Raw genomic sequence first — 15,320 nt, 5'->3', positions numbered from 1 at the left:
TCCTTGCCCTCGCAAGGGAAAGGCTAGGGTCAAGCTCTCCCAAATTTCCAAACACTAGAAATCGGACGTCTCAAATTAATTAATTAATTTGTTAATACATCTCAGTCGCCCGCGACCTCTCCAGCGCGGGCGTCGAACCAGTTCATTTCCGGTGCGACCGGGCCGACTATTGGCCCAGCCGTGGCCGAAGCCGTTGATTCCGCCGTAGCACGCTAACGCGTAGGCTCACGCGTCCCTGGTCCGCCGGGGCTCCGCGGGTGTCCTACTGTGCCTGACGCCGCTATTCTCTCAACTTTCGGGAGTAGGCGCCGGTGCCCGGGGACGGATTTCACTGTCTAAACATGGTAGCGCTAGGCCAGTGGGACCCACGTGCACTCACAAGTTGTTCTGCGCGTGGGCGGCAGTATCAGACCGGGGCGCCCAAACGCTCCCCGGCTAAAGTTCATCCTGAAAGCGCCCACATTGTGCGGACAAACTCCACCAATTGGCCGGTCACACTGTGCCTATCGGCCGGCCTCAAAGACCGAAATTGTGGCGGTTACCGATCCTTTGGATTTTCAGGGTGGCATAGTTACGAACCCGAAGGATCGGTAACCGCCACAATTTCGGTCTTCGAGGCCGGCCGATAGGCACAGTGTGACTGGCCAATTGGTGGAGTTTGTCCGCACAATGTGGGCGCTTTCAGGATGAACTTTAGCCGGGGAGCGTTTGGGCGCCCCGGTCTGATACTGCCGCCCACGCGCAGAACAACTTGTGAGTGCACGTGGGTCCCGGCGGTCCCACTGGCCTAGCGCTACCGTGTTTAGACAGCGAAATCCATCCCCGGGCACCGGCGCCTACTCCCAAAAGTTGAGAGAATAGCGGCATCAGGCACGGTAGGACACCCGCGGAGCCCCGGCGGACCAGGGACGCGCGAGCCTACGCGTTAGCGTGCTACGGCGGAATCAACGGCTTCGGCCACGGCCGGGCCGATCGGAAATGAACTGGTTCGACGCCCGTGCTGGAGAGGTCACGGGCGACTGAGATGTATTAACAAATTAATTAATTAATTTGAGACGTCCGATTTCTAGTGTTTGGAAATTTGGGAGAGCTTGACCCTAGCCTTTCCCTTGCGAGGGCAAGGAGGAACTTAACACTTAACACTTAAGCTTAGCTTGAAGTACACCCTAACCAGCTCTCATGGTGGGACGGCAAGGCAACCAGAAGGGACGAGGTTCTCCTGACCACGTGGCCCTCAATTTGGGAAGCGAGAGGCGTTCCATTAGTGGACGCGCCCCTCACGCCCGACTTTTGGGCGGCCCCGGTAGGCCGTTTGTTTTGACATTCCGTGACAAGTCCCGCACCCCCACCTCCGGGCCGACCGGAATGAATCCCGGTGTCCCGATCCGAGCCTTCAGAGCGGGCCGGCTAGCGAGAGTGATTGGCACCCCGAACCTGCACTTTCCGTCCCTGCGGTCCCAAATACCGGAACCACCCGAATACCACTTTATTTGACAAAATGAGGTGCGGCCTACATCTAGGCAAGACCACGGCCCGAACACGACCCCTTCACTCGACGATACCTATCACAATATAACTCGCATAAATTCGTAACATACCTTTTTCTTGTCGCGGTATACTTACGCTTCTCGACGCGGTGTGGAAACAACAATTAATGAAACAGATTCTAATTTGGAAGTAAAACGAAGGCGTGCACAATGAAACAAGATTTCCTCAGAATCGACCCTCGTGCCGGGGACGCGACGACGCCACTGCGCCCCAGCCTTACAAAACCAACCCTATATAAGTCAATACCTCCAACGACTCGGCCAATTCCCGCCCAATCCTCGCCAAACAAAGGCCCCCGCTACCCACAGATACCCCTCAATCCTCCTATAGGCGAACTCAGGATGAATTTCGCAACAAAAATAAAGTCCTTCGGCGACGGAAATTCAACATGGGGCTTTCCTATGTAACTTTACCCCGAGGTAATTCCACCAAAAATCCCCGAAATTTCGCGGGTCCAGTTTTATTGAGTGTTAAGCTAATCTGGCGACTGCAAAATCTGAAAACAGAATTAAGATCCGAGTCCCCGAACCACCCGAATACCACTTTATTCAACAAAATGAGGTGCGGCCTACATCTAGGCAAGACCACGGCCCGAACACGATAACTACGAGAATAGAACTCGCACAAATTAGTAATACCCCACGAAATAAAATGCAGGGACATCATTATCGCTGTAGGACTGGAAACGGGATTTGAATTTGTTGTAATGACGGTGTGCACAATGAAACAATATCTCCTCAGAATCGACATTCGTGCCGCGTGACGTGGTGACGTCATCGCGTTTTCACCTTAAAAGACCTATTTGATATAAGTTAATATTTTGAATAAGTCGGTCAATTTTTGTCCAATCTTCGCTAAATAAAGGTTGTCCTTACTTACCTAGTGGTGTTCCTATCCACCACAAGTAACCCGGTGTCATAATCGAAAACCGATTCAAAATGGCCCCTCGCTACGATTTTCCACGATCACATTTTATTTTCACCACTTCAAATCGACCGAATTTCACCAAATAAGATACCACACTCGATGCAGGGACCTCATTTTCGTGGCAAAACTGTACACAGAATTCAAATTCGTTGTGAAATTGAGCCGTGCACCATAAAACCAAAATTTCCTCGGAATCGAGTCGTGCCGGGGACGTGATGACGTCACTGCGTTTACAGCGTTAAGAAACTAATTTTTTATAAGTCCATATTTTGAATAACTCGGTCAATTTTTGCCCAATCTTCGCCAAATAAAGGTTCCCGTTACGTACAGATACCCCTCTATCCTCCTAGAGGCGAAGTCAGGTTCAATTTCGTAATAAAAAATAAAGTCCTTCGGCGACGAAAATTTAACATGCGGTTTTCCTATGTAACTTTACCCTGAGGTAATTTTACCAAAAATCGTCGAAATTTCGCGGGGCCAATTTCTGTCGAGTGTTAAGACATACTAGCGACTGCGAAATCCGGAATCAGAATTAAAATCCGAGTCTCCGTTCACTCACGGGGGCCCCCCAAGAACAAATCGCATATATTCCTAATGAAAAAACTCCCGAGTTCCTAAATCCCAAATCCCATACCATCCGATGTCAATCCATATATTTACACATCGCGACGAACGTTAGGCATCTAATGATAAGCATAAAAACCATCAAAAAATATTTTAAGACCACTTTATTGGACAAAATGAGGTGCGGCCTACATCTAGGCAAGACCACGGCCCGAACACGACCCCTTCACTCGACGATTCCTATCACAATATAACTCGCATAAATTCGTAACATACCTTTTTCTTGTCGCGGTATACTTACGTTTCTCGACGCAGTGTGGAAACAACAATTAATGAAACAGATTCTAATTTGGAAGTAAAACGAAGGCGTGCACAATGAAACAAGATTTCCTCAGAATCGACCCTCGTGCCGGGGACGCGACGACGCCACTGCCACTGCCACCACACCACACCACACCACAATATATATATATATAGCCTCGCTTAGTTCAGTTATGTCTTATTCAATGTTAAGTATAGTCTCCTTTCCTGTATTAGTATGCGTTGAAGCATGCAAGTAAGTGTAGGCTTCATTGTTCATTGGGCTGGAATGCCATGTGCTAGGGCCTGGAACAAGTCTGGGAGGCCCGAAGGAGGAGCTACAGGGGAGTGGCTGGAAGCGGCAAGCAGCCGGTGGGAGCTAAAGGGGAGTGGCCAGTGACGGTGGCCAGGGGCGGTGCTTGGAACATTCTAGGGGGACTCGGGGGGGGGGGGCTATAAGACCCTGCCCCTAGTGCCCCGGGCCCCCAAACTCAGTCAGTCTCTGTCCCAGCGCTCCTCTCCGTGGCCGAGCTCCCAGCTGAGTCTCTGTCCCAGCGAGCTCTCTGCCCCTGTATCAAGTGCTCTCTGCCCCCAGCTCTCTGTCCCGGGATTCTGAAGCGACTGTGTGTGATCGAGGCTCTCTGTGATCAGCTCTCTCTGCGCTCTGTGATCGAAAGCACGAACTCTCCCTTTAGGCTGCGTCCTGCCCCTGTTATAAGGCTTTCGAGGACGATCTCTCCCGGGGCCCGAGATCCTAACGATCTCCCTGCTTGGGCTCCCAGCACGTGCCACGAACATCTTGAGGGACACGCCCAACGAGCTGACCGGGGTGAACGGCACCAGCGGCCGCACTTTGAGCGCGTCCTTCTTCTTCCTTCCTTTCCCCGCGTGAGTGAGTGGGCCCTTGTCTGGGGATTAAGTTAAGGACTTTAAGTTTCTACCCTGTGTCTCTTTGCCCTGATCATTTGTACAAATTGTAATAATAAACCTGTGTTCTTTTGCTTCCATTTGGCCGTTCATGTCTTTTCCCACCATTGGCTTCGCATTGTACGAAATAAAACCACTCAAACGGGTTCAGTAAGAATTAACGGCACGAGTCACGTGACACGCAAACCGCTCGGGCGTATCAGACCAGCGTGACTCGTGCGAGGTCCAGCCCCCATTCTTATGGCGGCGTGTGTATAGAAGGTACTTGGGGATTCGACCAGATACCCTTCCGCACGCTCGCTATGGTGGTGGCGGCTGGAATTGCTCCGCAATCCGCCCAAGTGTAAAGTGGGTAGCGGCCTCGTGGACTCGAAGGCCCGAGGGGGAAAAGGGTTTAACCCCCCTCTGTACGTCGACGGGCTCAAGATCCGCAACAATATATATATATATATATATATATATATATATATATATATATATATATACACACAGACTTGGCATTTAATATGGAATATTTTTTTTGTGGGGGTGAACTTACTTTTCAAGATGACTTAGAACCAAAAGTTCATTGGAATTATGTTGAAATTATTTTAGATTTTGTTAATGTGACCTTTAAAAGAAACAAAAACGACATTTGACATTTCGAAGCAAATAAATTGATCCTTGAAAGTGATGAAAACTGATATCGAACTCAATTCACGGACAGTACTGTGTTAAACTTCTGTACGTTTTCCAGAAGTATCTCTTTATTTTGCACATAAGCCAAAAAAAATTTCAACAAAAACAAAAGCTAAATTATGACTGGGATTACGGACAGTAAAATTACAGTTCAGTACTTCGTGTAACCCCCACGAGCATTCAGGAGAGCACGGACACGTCGAGGCATGCTGTTCACGAGATTTGCCAAGGTTTGGACAGGAATCGCTTGCCATTCAGTTACAATAGCCTGCTGCAATTCACGCATAGAGGTCGGCTGCTGGTCCAAGTTGTCGATTTGACGCGTTAATTCTGCCCACAAGTTCTCTATCGGATTCATATCCGGGGACATGGCAGGCCACTCCATATGCTCTACACCACGGTCAGCAAGAAAGTGTTGGATCATGCGAGCACGATGAGGCCGTGCATTGTCATCTTGGAAGACAAAGTTTCCTCGAAAGGCTGCACGAGCAAATGGAAGCAATGTTTCTTCCAGAATGGCCCTGTGCTTGAACTGGTTCAGGTTTCCATTCAGAACAACCAGGTCAGTTTTGCCCCCTGCATGAAAAGCAGCCCAAACGGTCACCCCACCACCTCCAGCTTGGACTCTTGGCACTATACAATCTTCGTTGTGGGCTTCATGCACTTGTCTGCGCACTCGGACGCGGCCATCTTGACGATAGACCAGAAATCTAGACTCGTCACTGAAGGTCACGTGATTCCAGTGTCCTGGCTGCCATTGACGGTGCTCTCTGGCCCACTGCAATCGGCGCTGGCTGTGTTGTCTGGTCAGGCGTAGCTTTCTCAGGGGACGCCTGGCACGATAGCCTGCTTGAACCAGTCGTTGGTTGACTAGCCTTCTGGATACAGGCACATTTGTCAGTTGCTGCCACTCAGCCCTAAGCCGATTAGCTGACTTGGTACGGCCATTGCAGACTAACCGGTGCAGCTGGCGATCATCTCTCCTTGTGGTTCTGCGTGGATGTCCTGGCCTCGGTATTGGAGTGGGGACACCCCTCTGAGCATTTCGTTTCAGGATCTTTGACACCTGACCTTGAGTGATGCCATACTTCCAAGCAATAGCACGCTGTTTCATGCCGGAATTTCGAAAAGCCACCACTCCATGACAAACAGCATTGTCAAGTTGACGGGCCATCTCCAGAGGAAGCGGCAATAACTTTTGGAGATGTGCAGCAGTTGTTTTCCACTAATACAGAACGCAACAACCCTTATATACCCGATTGTGAAGCCAATCGTCAAATGTACCTGTCCTTACATTTTGTCACGCCACCTGTGGTATAATCCTGTTATTGACTTCTTGCTGCGAAAGACAATCAGTGACATGGTTCTTTCAACAAAGACATCACCGAAGGGTAAAAGAAACTCACCAGATTGATATACTGAGCTCAGAAAGTAAACCCAAGTCAAGAAAAAAAAAAATCCATATTAAATGCCAAGTCTGTATATACACACACGCATGCACGCACACACACACACACACACACACACACACACACACACACACACACACACACACACACACACACACACACACACACACACACACACACACACACACAATATTGGCACGCTTGCACTTTTTTCAAACAACGCACCATTTCTTCCAGAAAATTGTTGAAATTAAAACATCTTTTGGTATCCACATATGTCATTCTTTGGTTTGCAGTAGAACAAAACAAAAAAGCTGAAAAAAACACTAAATCTTAGCTAAAATTAGAATACTAAAATAAAGATTAATATAAATAAAAATTAGAATACTAAAATAAGTTTTAAAAAATACTAAAATAAAGTATATACAATTAGAATGCGAGTACGTCTTTAAAGTATATACAATTAGAGTGTGAGTACATCCATAAAGTATATATAATTAGAATGGGAGTACGTCCATAAAGTATGTACAATTAGATTGTGAGTACATCTATAAAGTATGTACAATTAGATTGTGAGTATGTCTATAAAGTATGTACAATTAGAATGCGAGTACGTCTATAAAGTATATACAATTAGAATGTGAGTACATCGATAAAGTATATACAATTAGAATGTGAGTACATCTATAAAGTATGTACAATTCGAATGTGAGTACCTCAATAAAGTATATACAATTAGAATGGGAGTACGTCTTTAAAGTATATTAGAATGTGAGTACGTCTATAAAGACCAACCAACTTCTATCTTCTATCTACTCATAGATAGAAGATCATAGATAGAAGACCAACTTCTATCTATTCATCCCAACTCTCTCTTCCTCATATGTGGTGATTTCAATTGTCACCATGCCAGTTGGCTGGGTGTGGGTACCTCTCTCACCAGCCATGGCTCCTCAGCAAAGGACTTCTGCGACTCACTGGGACTGACACAATCTGTCAATTTCCCGACCCGGATCTCAGTCAACGGAGCATCTTCTTTTCTGGACTTGGTTATGACTAACTTCCCTGAAAATGTCTGCTGCTCTTCTTCTGCTCCAATCGGCTCATCTGATCATGTGCTTGTTAAAGTGGACATCTCTCTGACCATTCTCAGGGAGCCTGCTCAGCGTCGACAAGTCTGGCATTTCACTCAGGCCAACTGGCACGGTCTTCAAGCAGCCATCAATCATCTGGACTTGTCTCCCATCTCTACCACCTCTGACATCAACCCATCCTGGGAATTCTTCCAAAGTAAATTGCTCTCTCTCATGCACAGATTTATCCTATCTCGTCTTCAATTGTCAGACCCTTCCTCCCGTCCATGGTACACGGAATCTTGTGGTGAGGCTGTTGCCCAGAAACAACTTGCCTTCGTCTCCTGGAAAGCAAATCCAACGGAAGGAAATCTCATTTCCTTTCACAAAGCCCGAAACAAGTGTGTGTCCACCCTCACGAGAGCCAGGAAACAATATCTCTCCGTTCTCAAGACCGAACTCTCTTATCTGTCTCCCTCTTCCAAATCCTGGTGGCGTCTGGTCAAATCTGTTTCTGGTGTTTGTTCCCCCTCCATCCCCTCCCTTACCTCAAACGGCTACACAGCTGACTCCGCACGTGAAAAAGCTGAATGCCTCAACTCTGTGTTTGCTTCTAAATCTTGTGTCCCAAACACACCCCTCTCTGTACCCACCGTACCCAGTCATACCCAGCTGCTCCTGGACTCTGTGTCCTTTCCTCCTAACAAGGTGGAAAAGTTTCTGTCAACCCTCGACTCTGATTCTGCAACTGGACCTGATGGCATCAGCCCACGGGTCCTAAAATCCTGTTCTTCCGCTCTTTCACTCCCTCGCTCTGTTCTCTTCACCCTCTCTTTTGCTCAAGGTCATCTGGCATCTGCTTGGAAATCAGCCAACATCACCGCTTTGCACAAAAAAGGTGCAAAAACAGATCCTAGCAACTACAGACCAATCAGCCTTCTCCCAATTATCAGCAAAGTCATGGAATCCATCATTGCTTCGGATATGAAATCTTTCCTCTTCTCCAATGGCTTGATCTCTGATCATCAATTTGGTTTCAGACAAGGTCACTCTACTCTGGGCATGCTGCTTCTGCTGTCTCAACAATGGATGGAGGTCCTCAATGCCAAACAGGAAATTAGAGCTGTCTCCCTCGACAAATCACGTGCCTTTGATACGGTCTGGCACCCCGCTCTGCTCACCAAACTCTCCTCTTTTGGTATCCATGGAAATCTCCACGCATGGCTGGCGGACTTCCTCTCCAGTTGTAGTCAACGTGTGGCCCTGAATGGGTTTCTCTCATCTCCTCTTCCTGTTCAGGCTGGAGTTCCCCAAGGCAGTGTTCTGGGCCCTGTGCTTTTTCTGGTCTTCATCAATTGGTGCAAAAGCCTGGAGCCTGGTGTTGGGCTAGCGGCTAGGGTGCCAGCTTAGGATCCAAGGATCCTGGGTTCGAATCCCGGTCGATCGCTGAATTAACGCCAGGGGGGTTGACTCAGCCTGTCATCCTTCTGAGGTCGGCTAATTGAGTACCAGTTCACTGGTAATTCCCTGCTTGTCGTAAAAAGGTGACAAACAGGGTTGGCGGCAGGAAGGGCATCCGGTCGTAAAACATTGCTTCAAAAAGGGGACCAAAAAACAACAACAACCACGGTCCCCGAAAAAGGCCAACCCACGCTTTGCGGGGAAAAATGGCCTCTAAAGGTGGTTATTTATTTATTATTTATCAATGATCTCTCTGACTCTCTTGAAAATCCTCTCTATCTCTTTGCTGATGACTCCACTCTCTGCCGCTCCATTCCTCATCCCTCAGATCGGCAGTCTGCAGCCTCCTCACTCTCTGCAGACCTGGACAAAATCACAGACTGGGCAAACAAGTGGAATATGTCTTTCAATCCTGACAAATCTCACACTCTTACGATGTCTCTCCGAAAAGACCGACTGGACAACCCTCCCATCTACTTCCTGAATAATCCTCTCCAAGAAGTTCTGTCACTCAAGCTTTTGGGTCTCACTATCTGCCATGATCTTTCCTGGGAAAACCACATTTCCAAGCTGGCCTCCAAAGCCAGTCGCCGACTGGGCATCCTCCGTCGTGCGAAGTCCTTCCTTGGCACACCTGAGCTCCTCACCACATACAAGGCTTTCATCCGCAGCTCAATGGAATACTGTTCTCCCCTCTGGGCTGCTGCTCCTACCTCACACATAGCTCGTCTTCACGCTGTTGAAACCAAAGCGTTCAGAATCATTGGAATCTCCCGCGATGACGCTATCTCCGAGGGCCTTTCACTTACTCACCGCAGGCAGGTTGGTGGTCTTTCCGTCTTCTACCGACTCCTCTCCGGCCTAGCCACTCCAGCCCTGTCTGTGCTCTGTCCCCCAAATATTCCTACAGGTCGCACAAGATCTGCCTGCAACCCTCTTATGGTTAAACTGCCAAAATCAAGACTCTCTGCTCACCTTCACTCGTTCATTCCTCTTTTCTCCCGCCTCTGGAACAAACTCCCTCACTCTCTTCAATCCCACTCCTCCCTCCAGGTCTTTAAAACAGCTGTTCACCACCATCTCTTATCTTCCCCAACCCAAAACCTTGATCTTTTCTACCCCTGCTAATTTCACCCCAAATCCACTTTTTTGAAATACCAACTTCTTTCCTGGAAGTCGTTGGTGTCCTTGCGTTTTATACCTATCCTGCCTCCCCCCAAGCCCTCTCCCTCCCACACATCTCCCGATGTCCCTGCTCTCAAAATGTTGTGTTTGTGTGCTTCCTCCCCTTCTCTCCCCATCTTGTCTACCGCTCCCCTTTTTATATACTTTGTTTGCTTGTTTGTTTGATTTGTTTGTTTGAAAAATGTTAACTCTTTCACGAGCCTCGATTCTGTATACAAAGCATGTACAATAAGAATGCGAGTACGTCTGTAAAGTATGTGCAATTAGAATGCGAGTACGTTTATAAAGTATATACAATTAGAATGTGAGTACGTCAATAAATTATGTGCAATTAATAATGCGAGTATGTTTATAAAGTATATACAATTAGAATGTGAGTATGTCTATAAAGTATGTACAATTTGAATGTGAGTACGTTTATAAAGTACATACAATTAGAATGTGAGTACGTCTTCAAAGTACATACAATTAGAATGTGAGTACGTTTATAAAGTATGTACAATTAGAATGCAAGTACGTCTATAAAGTATGTACAATTTGAATGTGAGTACGTTTATAAAGTACATACAATTAGAATGTGACTACATCTATAAAGTATGTACAATAAGAATGCCAGTACGTCTATAAAGTATGTACAATTAGAATGCGACTACATCTATAAAGTATGTACAATTAGAATGCAAGTACGTTTATAAAGTATATAGATTTAGAATGTGACTACATCTATAAAGTATGTACAATTAGAATGCGAGTACGTTTATAAAGTACATACAATTAGAATGTGAGTACGTTTATAAAGTATGTACAATTAGAATGCGAGTACGTCTATAAAGTATGTACAATTGGAATGTGAGTACGTCTATAAAGTATGTACAATTTGAATGTGAGTCCATCTATAAAGTATGTACAATTAGAATGTGAGTACATCTATAAAGTATGTACAATTAGAATTTGAGTACGTCTATAAAGTACATACAATTAAAATGTGAGTACGTCAATAAAGTATGTACAATTAGAATGTGAGTACGTCTGTAAAGTATGTACAATTAAAATGTGAGTACGTCAATAAAGTATGTACAATTAGAATGTGAGTACGTCAATAAAGTATGTACAATTAAAATGTGAGTACGTCAATAAAGTATGTACAATTAAAATGTGAGTACGTCAATAAAGTATGTACAATTAGAATGTGAGTACGTCTGTAAAGTATGTACAATTTGAATGCGAGTATGTCTCTAAAATAGGTACTATAAAACCACACAAAGCAAGTCTGGGCGATGTTATACAATCTTTGATTGCTTTTTCTCGTTAATAATATGAGTTCCCTTTCAAGGAACTTCAACACAGAAGGAGGCCATTGGACCCATCAAAGCTGGCACTATAATTACCAACTTGTGGTTGATTGTCCACTCTCTATCATTTTCAAACGCTGAGCATCAAGCAAGGAAGCAGCACGCCCTGTTTTCTAAGTCTTTGGAATGACTCGCCTCGGGTTCAAACCACCGACCTCCCAGCCTCAGAGTGGACGCCCTCACCATTACACCACCGACGTAAGGACTGTTCCAGCGTTCATTTCAAGGGCCTTTATGGCTTTAGGAATATGCAAGACACCTCGTTACCGCAAGTTTCCACGCAACATAATTCCCTCATGTAACAATCGTTCAGCATGTGCAACTCCTGCACCCTTCCTTTTTAGAGGTGGCATTAGGCATTCTGAGCAAATTCTAAAGTCTTTCAGAGACACCAGTGTGTGTATCATCCATATAAATACACGGATTACATTATTTAACTAGAGCGGCACTCAGTAGATAGCATACCTCCACCAGGGGAACAGTTTACGTTTTGTATCCCAGAGTAGACCAGAAAAATCACAATACAGAATCATATTTAATCAAAATCATCCGTCCACAACTTTTTGAAATATCCTGCTATATGTCGTTTTTGGCCCCATCTCCCAAAGGTGAAGAATCACTTAAAAATTCCACTAGCCAGATCCTAATCCGGATCTTCACCAAAATCGAAACATTTCATCCTCGTCACATACACTACCTCTCTGCAAAATTTCGTCCGAATCCGTCCACAACCTTTTGAGATATCTTGTTCACAAACAGACAGACAGACAGGGGTGAAAACATAACCTCCATCCACCTTTGGTGGCAGAGGTAATAATCAATGACAATGGCATGTCCATCAGAAAATGAGAGGAATTAAATAATTAGGCACCTTCCAGCAGTCTTCCATTTCACAATGATGCAAGGCTCTTCAACGTGAAGAGAGAACATGCTTAAGACCTGATCAGAAGACGTTATTAGGCCATATGATCAAAGAGATACGCTAACAAGTGGACGGACCAACATAACGACACCTGCTCGATCATGACCAATACATTCACATGACTCATTTACAGGCTCCGGGACTTTTAAAATGACATATGAATGTTAAAGAGGCCTTTCACACATGCGCTATGCGGTGCGTGCGTTTTCAGTGACTTGTTTCAACAAACAGGGGCACTTTTAACCTGCCGTCGCTGGCGTGAAATCTCTACATATGTCCAATAGGCTTTCAAACAGAATTTTCAGCATTTAAAAGAAAGAGTGGCAATTTCAGAATGGTTAGCCATCATTGTTGTGTTCCTGGATACAAACCAGACTCACGATAGAGGAAATACGAGAAATATCCGTGGATGAGAGGTGTCAGGTTCCTTTCACTTCCTGTAAATACAAGCGAGTGGCAGCAGTCTCCCTCACACATGTGCACACACATACGACACGCACGCATGCACAATATTTCCTTTTAGCAATAGACGCAAAAATCTAGTATAATTTCCCACACACTTTTTCCTTTTAGCAATAGACGGAAAAATCTAGTATAATTTCTCAGGAACCCGGAACCAAACAAACAACATATTTACAACAGCCCTCACAGATCCCACTCCCTTCTACCTATCACACCTCCCAACATGATGAATAGTAAATATCATTTTTAAGAGTTAATTTTAAACATACCCTGTACATACACAAGCCCCAACCATACATGTCCTTCCCATTGGTGATTAGAAGCACCCAAACATGATACTGCGTCTCCACCCAATTATTTTGTTCTGCGGAGGCCCACCCCATGCCCGCTTTCTCAGGTACTTTTCCAAATATTTTGGCCTTCTTTTAGAAGCTTTTTGAGCCATTTTGGGTAACAATCCTTGTCGCACACCACACTATTATACGTAAAGATGCCCCCGAAGAAAGCTATTCCTATCCCAGGGGGTTCTGTACATGCAAGCCGAGCATTCTGGGGCAGATTACATCACTTCAAAAGTCCCATATTTGTTTCAAACTGCCCAAAGCACTGGAAACACACTCCATGGACCTCGATGCAGTGATTGCTGCTGTAGATGAACATACCTGGTATTGAGATTGTTCCTTCCACATTGGATCACTACATGAAAACATTCCCTGTAACGCAGCATTACATGATTAGGTCACAATGAAATGGACATGGAATTATTCAGCTCTATACATTTATCTCTGTCACTCAGCTGCATCCCATGATGACACATAAATAAATTGCATCAACAACAATTCACACGTTCGGTTTTTTTATGGCAGGTAGGATACAATGAAGTGAGACAAGCGAAATGTGCCAGGTATATGCTATCTTAGGATGTAACTTAATAATGCAAGGTAATTCTGGGCCTAGTATGGAAAATATGATCACAATCTATCCAGTGGAGATGGCTTGGGAAGTTCCAAATCATCCCTCGTACAGGCCAGACTTACTGTATCTGACCTTGTTATTTTCATTTCTTTGGACCAGTCAGGATGCTTCTGGCAGCTCCAAATTTACGAAGGATAAAGAAATTTATGAAGGATGAGAATTACCAGAACTGAATATTATCTTTCGGTCCACATCTTAATTGAAAATATTTTACCATCAATCAACAAATGTGGAGGACATGTCTTCAGGCTTGCCTTTGTTGGTACCTGATTGGCTGTGAAAGGTCACAATGTATCTCTCCCATGTCCCATCCCTGGTTCAAGGTAATACGGCCCGTCATAAGGACAGGTGCAGCCCTCAGCTCTTCAACAAAAGTCACACGCATGCTATATTTATCTTGCTCTAGGCAGGACAGCATGTATTTGTCACCTTTGTTAAAACAATAATTAGAGCCACACTTTTGCATTTTTGCTTTATGTGTGAAAATAGAAAATTATTTTTCAAAGAGAGCATTATTGTTTATGTCAAACACTATTGGAATACACTCAAGTTACCTTAAACAGCAGGCATTGTTTAGATAAGATAAATGGCAACATGTTCACAAGTACCTTTTTAACTCAACTGGACTATGTCCAGCTGAGTTTTTGTCGTCACCGTCGTCCGTCGACTGAGTCCGTCGACTCTTTCTGATGGTCGACTCGTGCACTTTGACATTAACAGTGGCAAGAGCTACCTATAGGTCCCATGATGACATTCTGGGGTTCTTAGAGACTTATTTCAGCATCTTGCGGTCTGCTCTCGGGGTTAACTTGCTGGGGCGGCCTGGCCTGAACAAGTTGGCAGTTGTTAGGAATCCTCTCCACTTGTAGATGATCTTCCGGACAGTCGAATGATTGATTTCAAATTGTTTGGAGATCTTTTTAAATCCCTTCACAGACTCGGAGGCATCTATAACCTTCTTTCTGAAGTGCTCAGAGAGCTCTTTTGATCTAGGCATGGTGACGCCGCACACTTCAACAACAAAGAGCAAACCAAACAATGTCTGAGGTTTAAATAAGACAGGTTCCTCCAAGATCCTCTCCAACGATGTTCTAATCATTTGCACCTGAGCTGGTGCACCTGATTCTAATTTAAGGTATTTGAAGTAGTGATAAATGTAGGGGTGTACTTACTTTTTCCACATGCGAAATTTGCATTTATGTTTATTTAAATTATACAATGGACTACAAAATGTAAATGTTTCATGATATTTGTTATATTATATCACCTTTATCTATCAATATTGTTGAAATGAAGATCAAATAGCTGTATGTTGAAATATGTTGAAAAAGTCAAAACTTTACATGGGGTGTACTTACTTTTTCACGTGACTGTATATATACGTGTGTGTGTGTGTGTGTGTGTGTGTGTGTGTGTGTGTGTGTGTGTGTGTGTGTGTGTGTGTGTGTGTGTGTGTGTGTGTGTGTGTGTGTGTCATAAGAAAGGTTTCCAAGGTATTTGGTGACACAATTTCATTATTCGCGTGTTCTGGTGTGTA

The 15,320-nt window shown here is 45.0% G+C and overlaps 1 protein-coding gene across 1 annotated transcript in view; it reads right to left on the bottom strand.

Moving 5' to 3' along the window:
* The window catches only part of LOC137423917 (uncharacterized), a 216,932-nt gene extending 202,906 nt beyond the window's left edge, over positions 1–14,026 (bottom strand). The window contains exons 1-2 of the mRNA XM_068111451.2: positions 13,471–14,026; positions 12,727–12,783 (exon numbers count right to left, since the gene is read on the bottom strand). The gene's annotated coding sequence lies outside the window, so the exon portion shown is untranslated. The remainder of the gene's footprint in view (positions 1–12,726; positions 12,784–13,470) is intronic.
* Between the last annotated feature and the right edge of the window lie 1,294 nt (positions 14,027–15,320).

The sequence above is a fragment of the Myxine glutinosa genome, chromosome 3, assembly GCF_964187855.1.
Source record: "Myxine glutinosa chromosome 3, kmMyxGlut1.1, whole genome shotgun sequence".
Classification (NCBI taxonomy): Eukaryota; Metazoa; Chordata; class Myxini; order Myxiniformes; family Myxinidae; genus Myxine; species Myxine glutinosa.
Note: the sequence above shows the minus strand (reverse complement) of the source record. Positions and strands in the feature narration are given on the sequence as shown.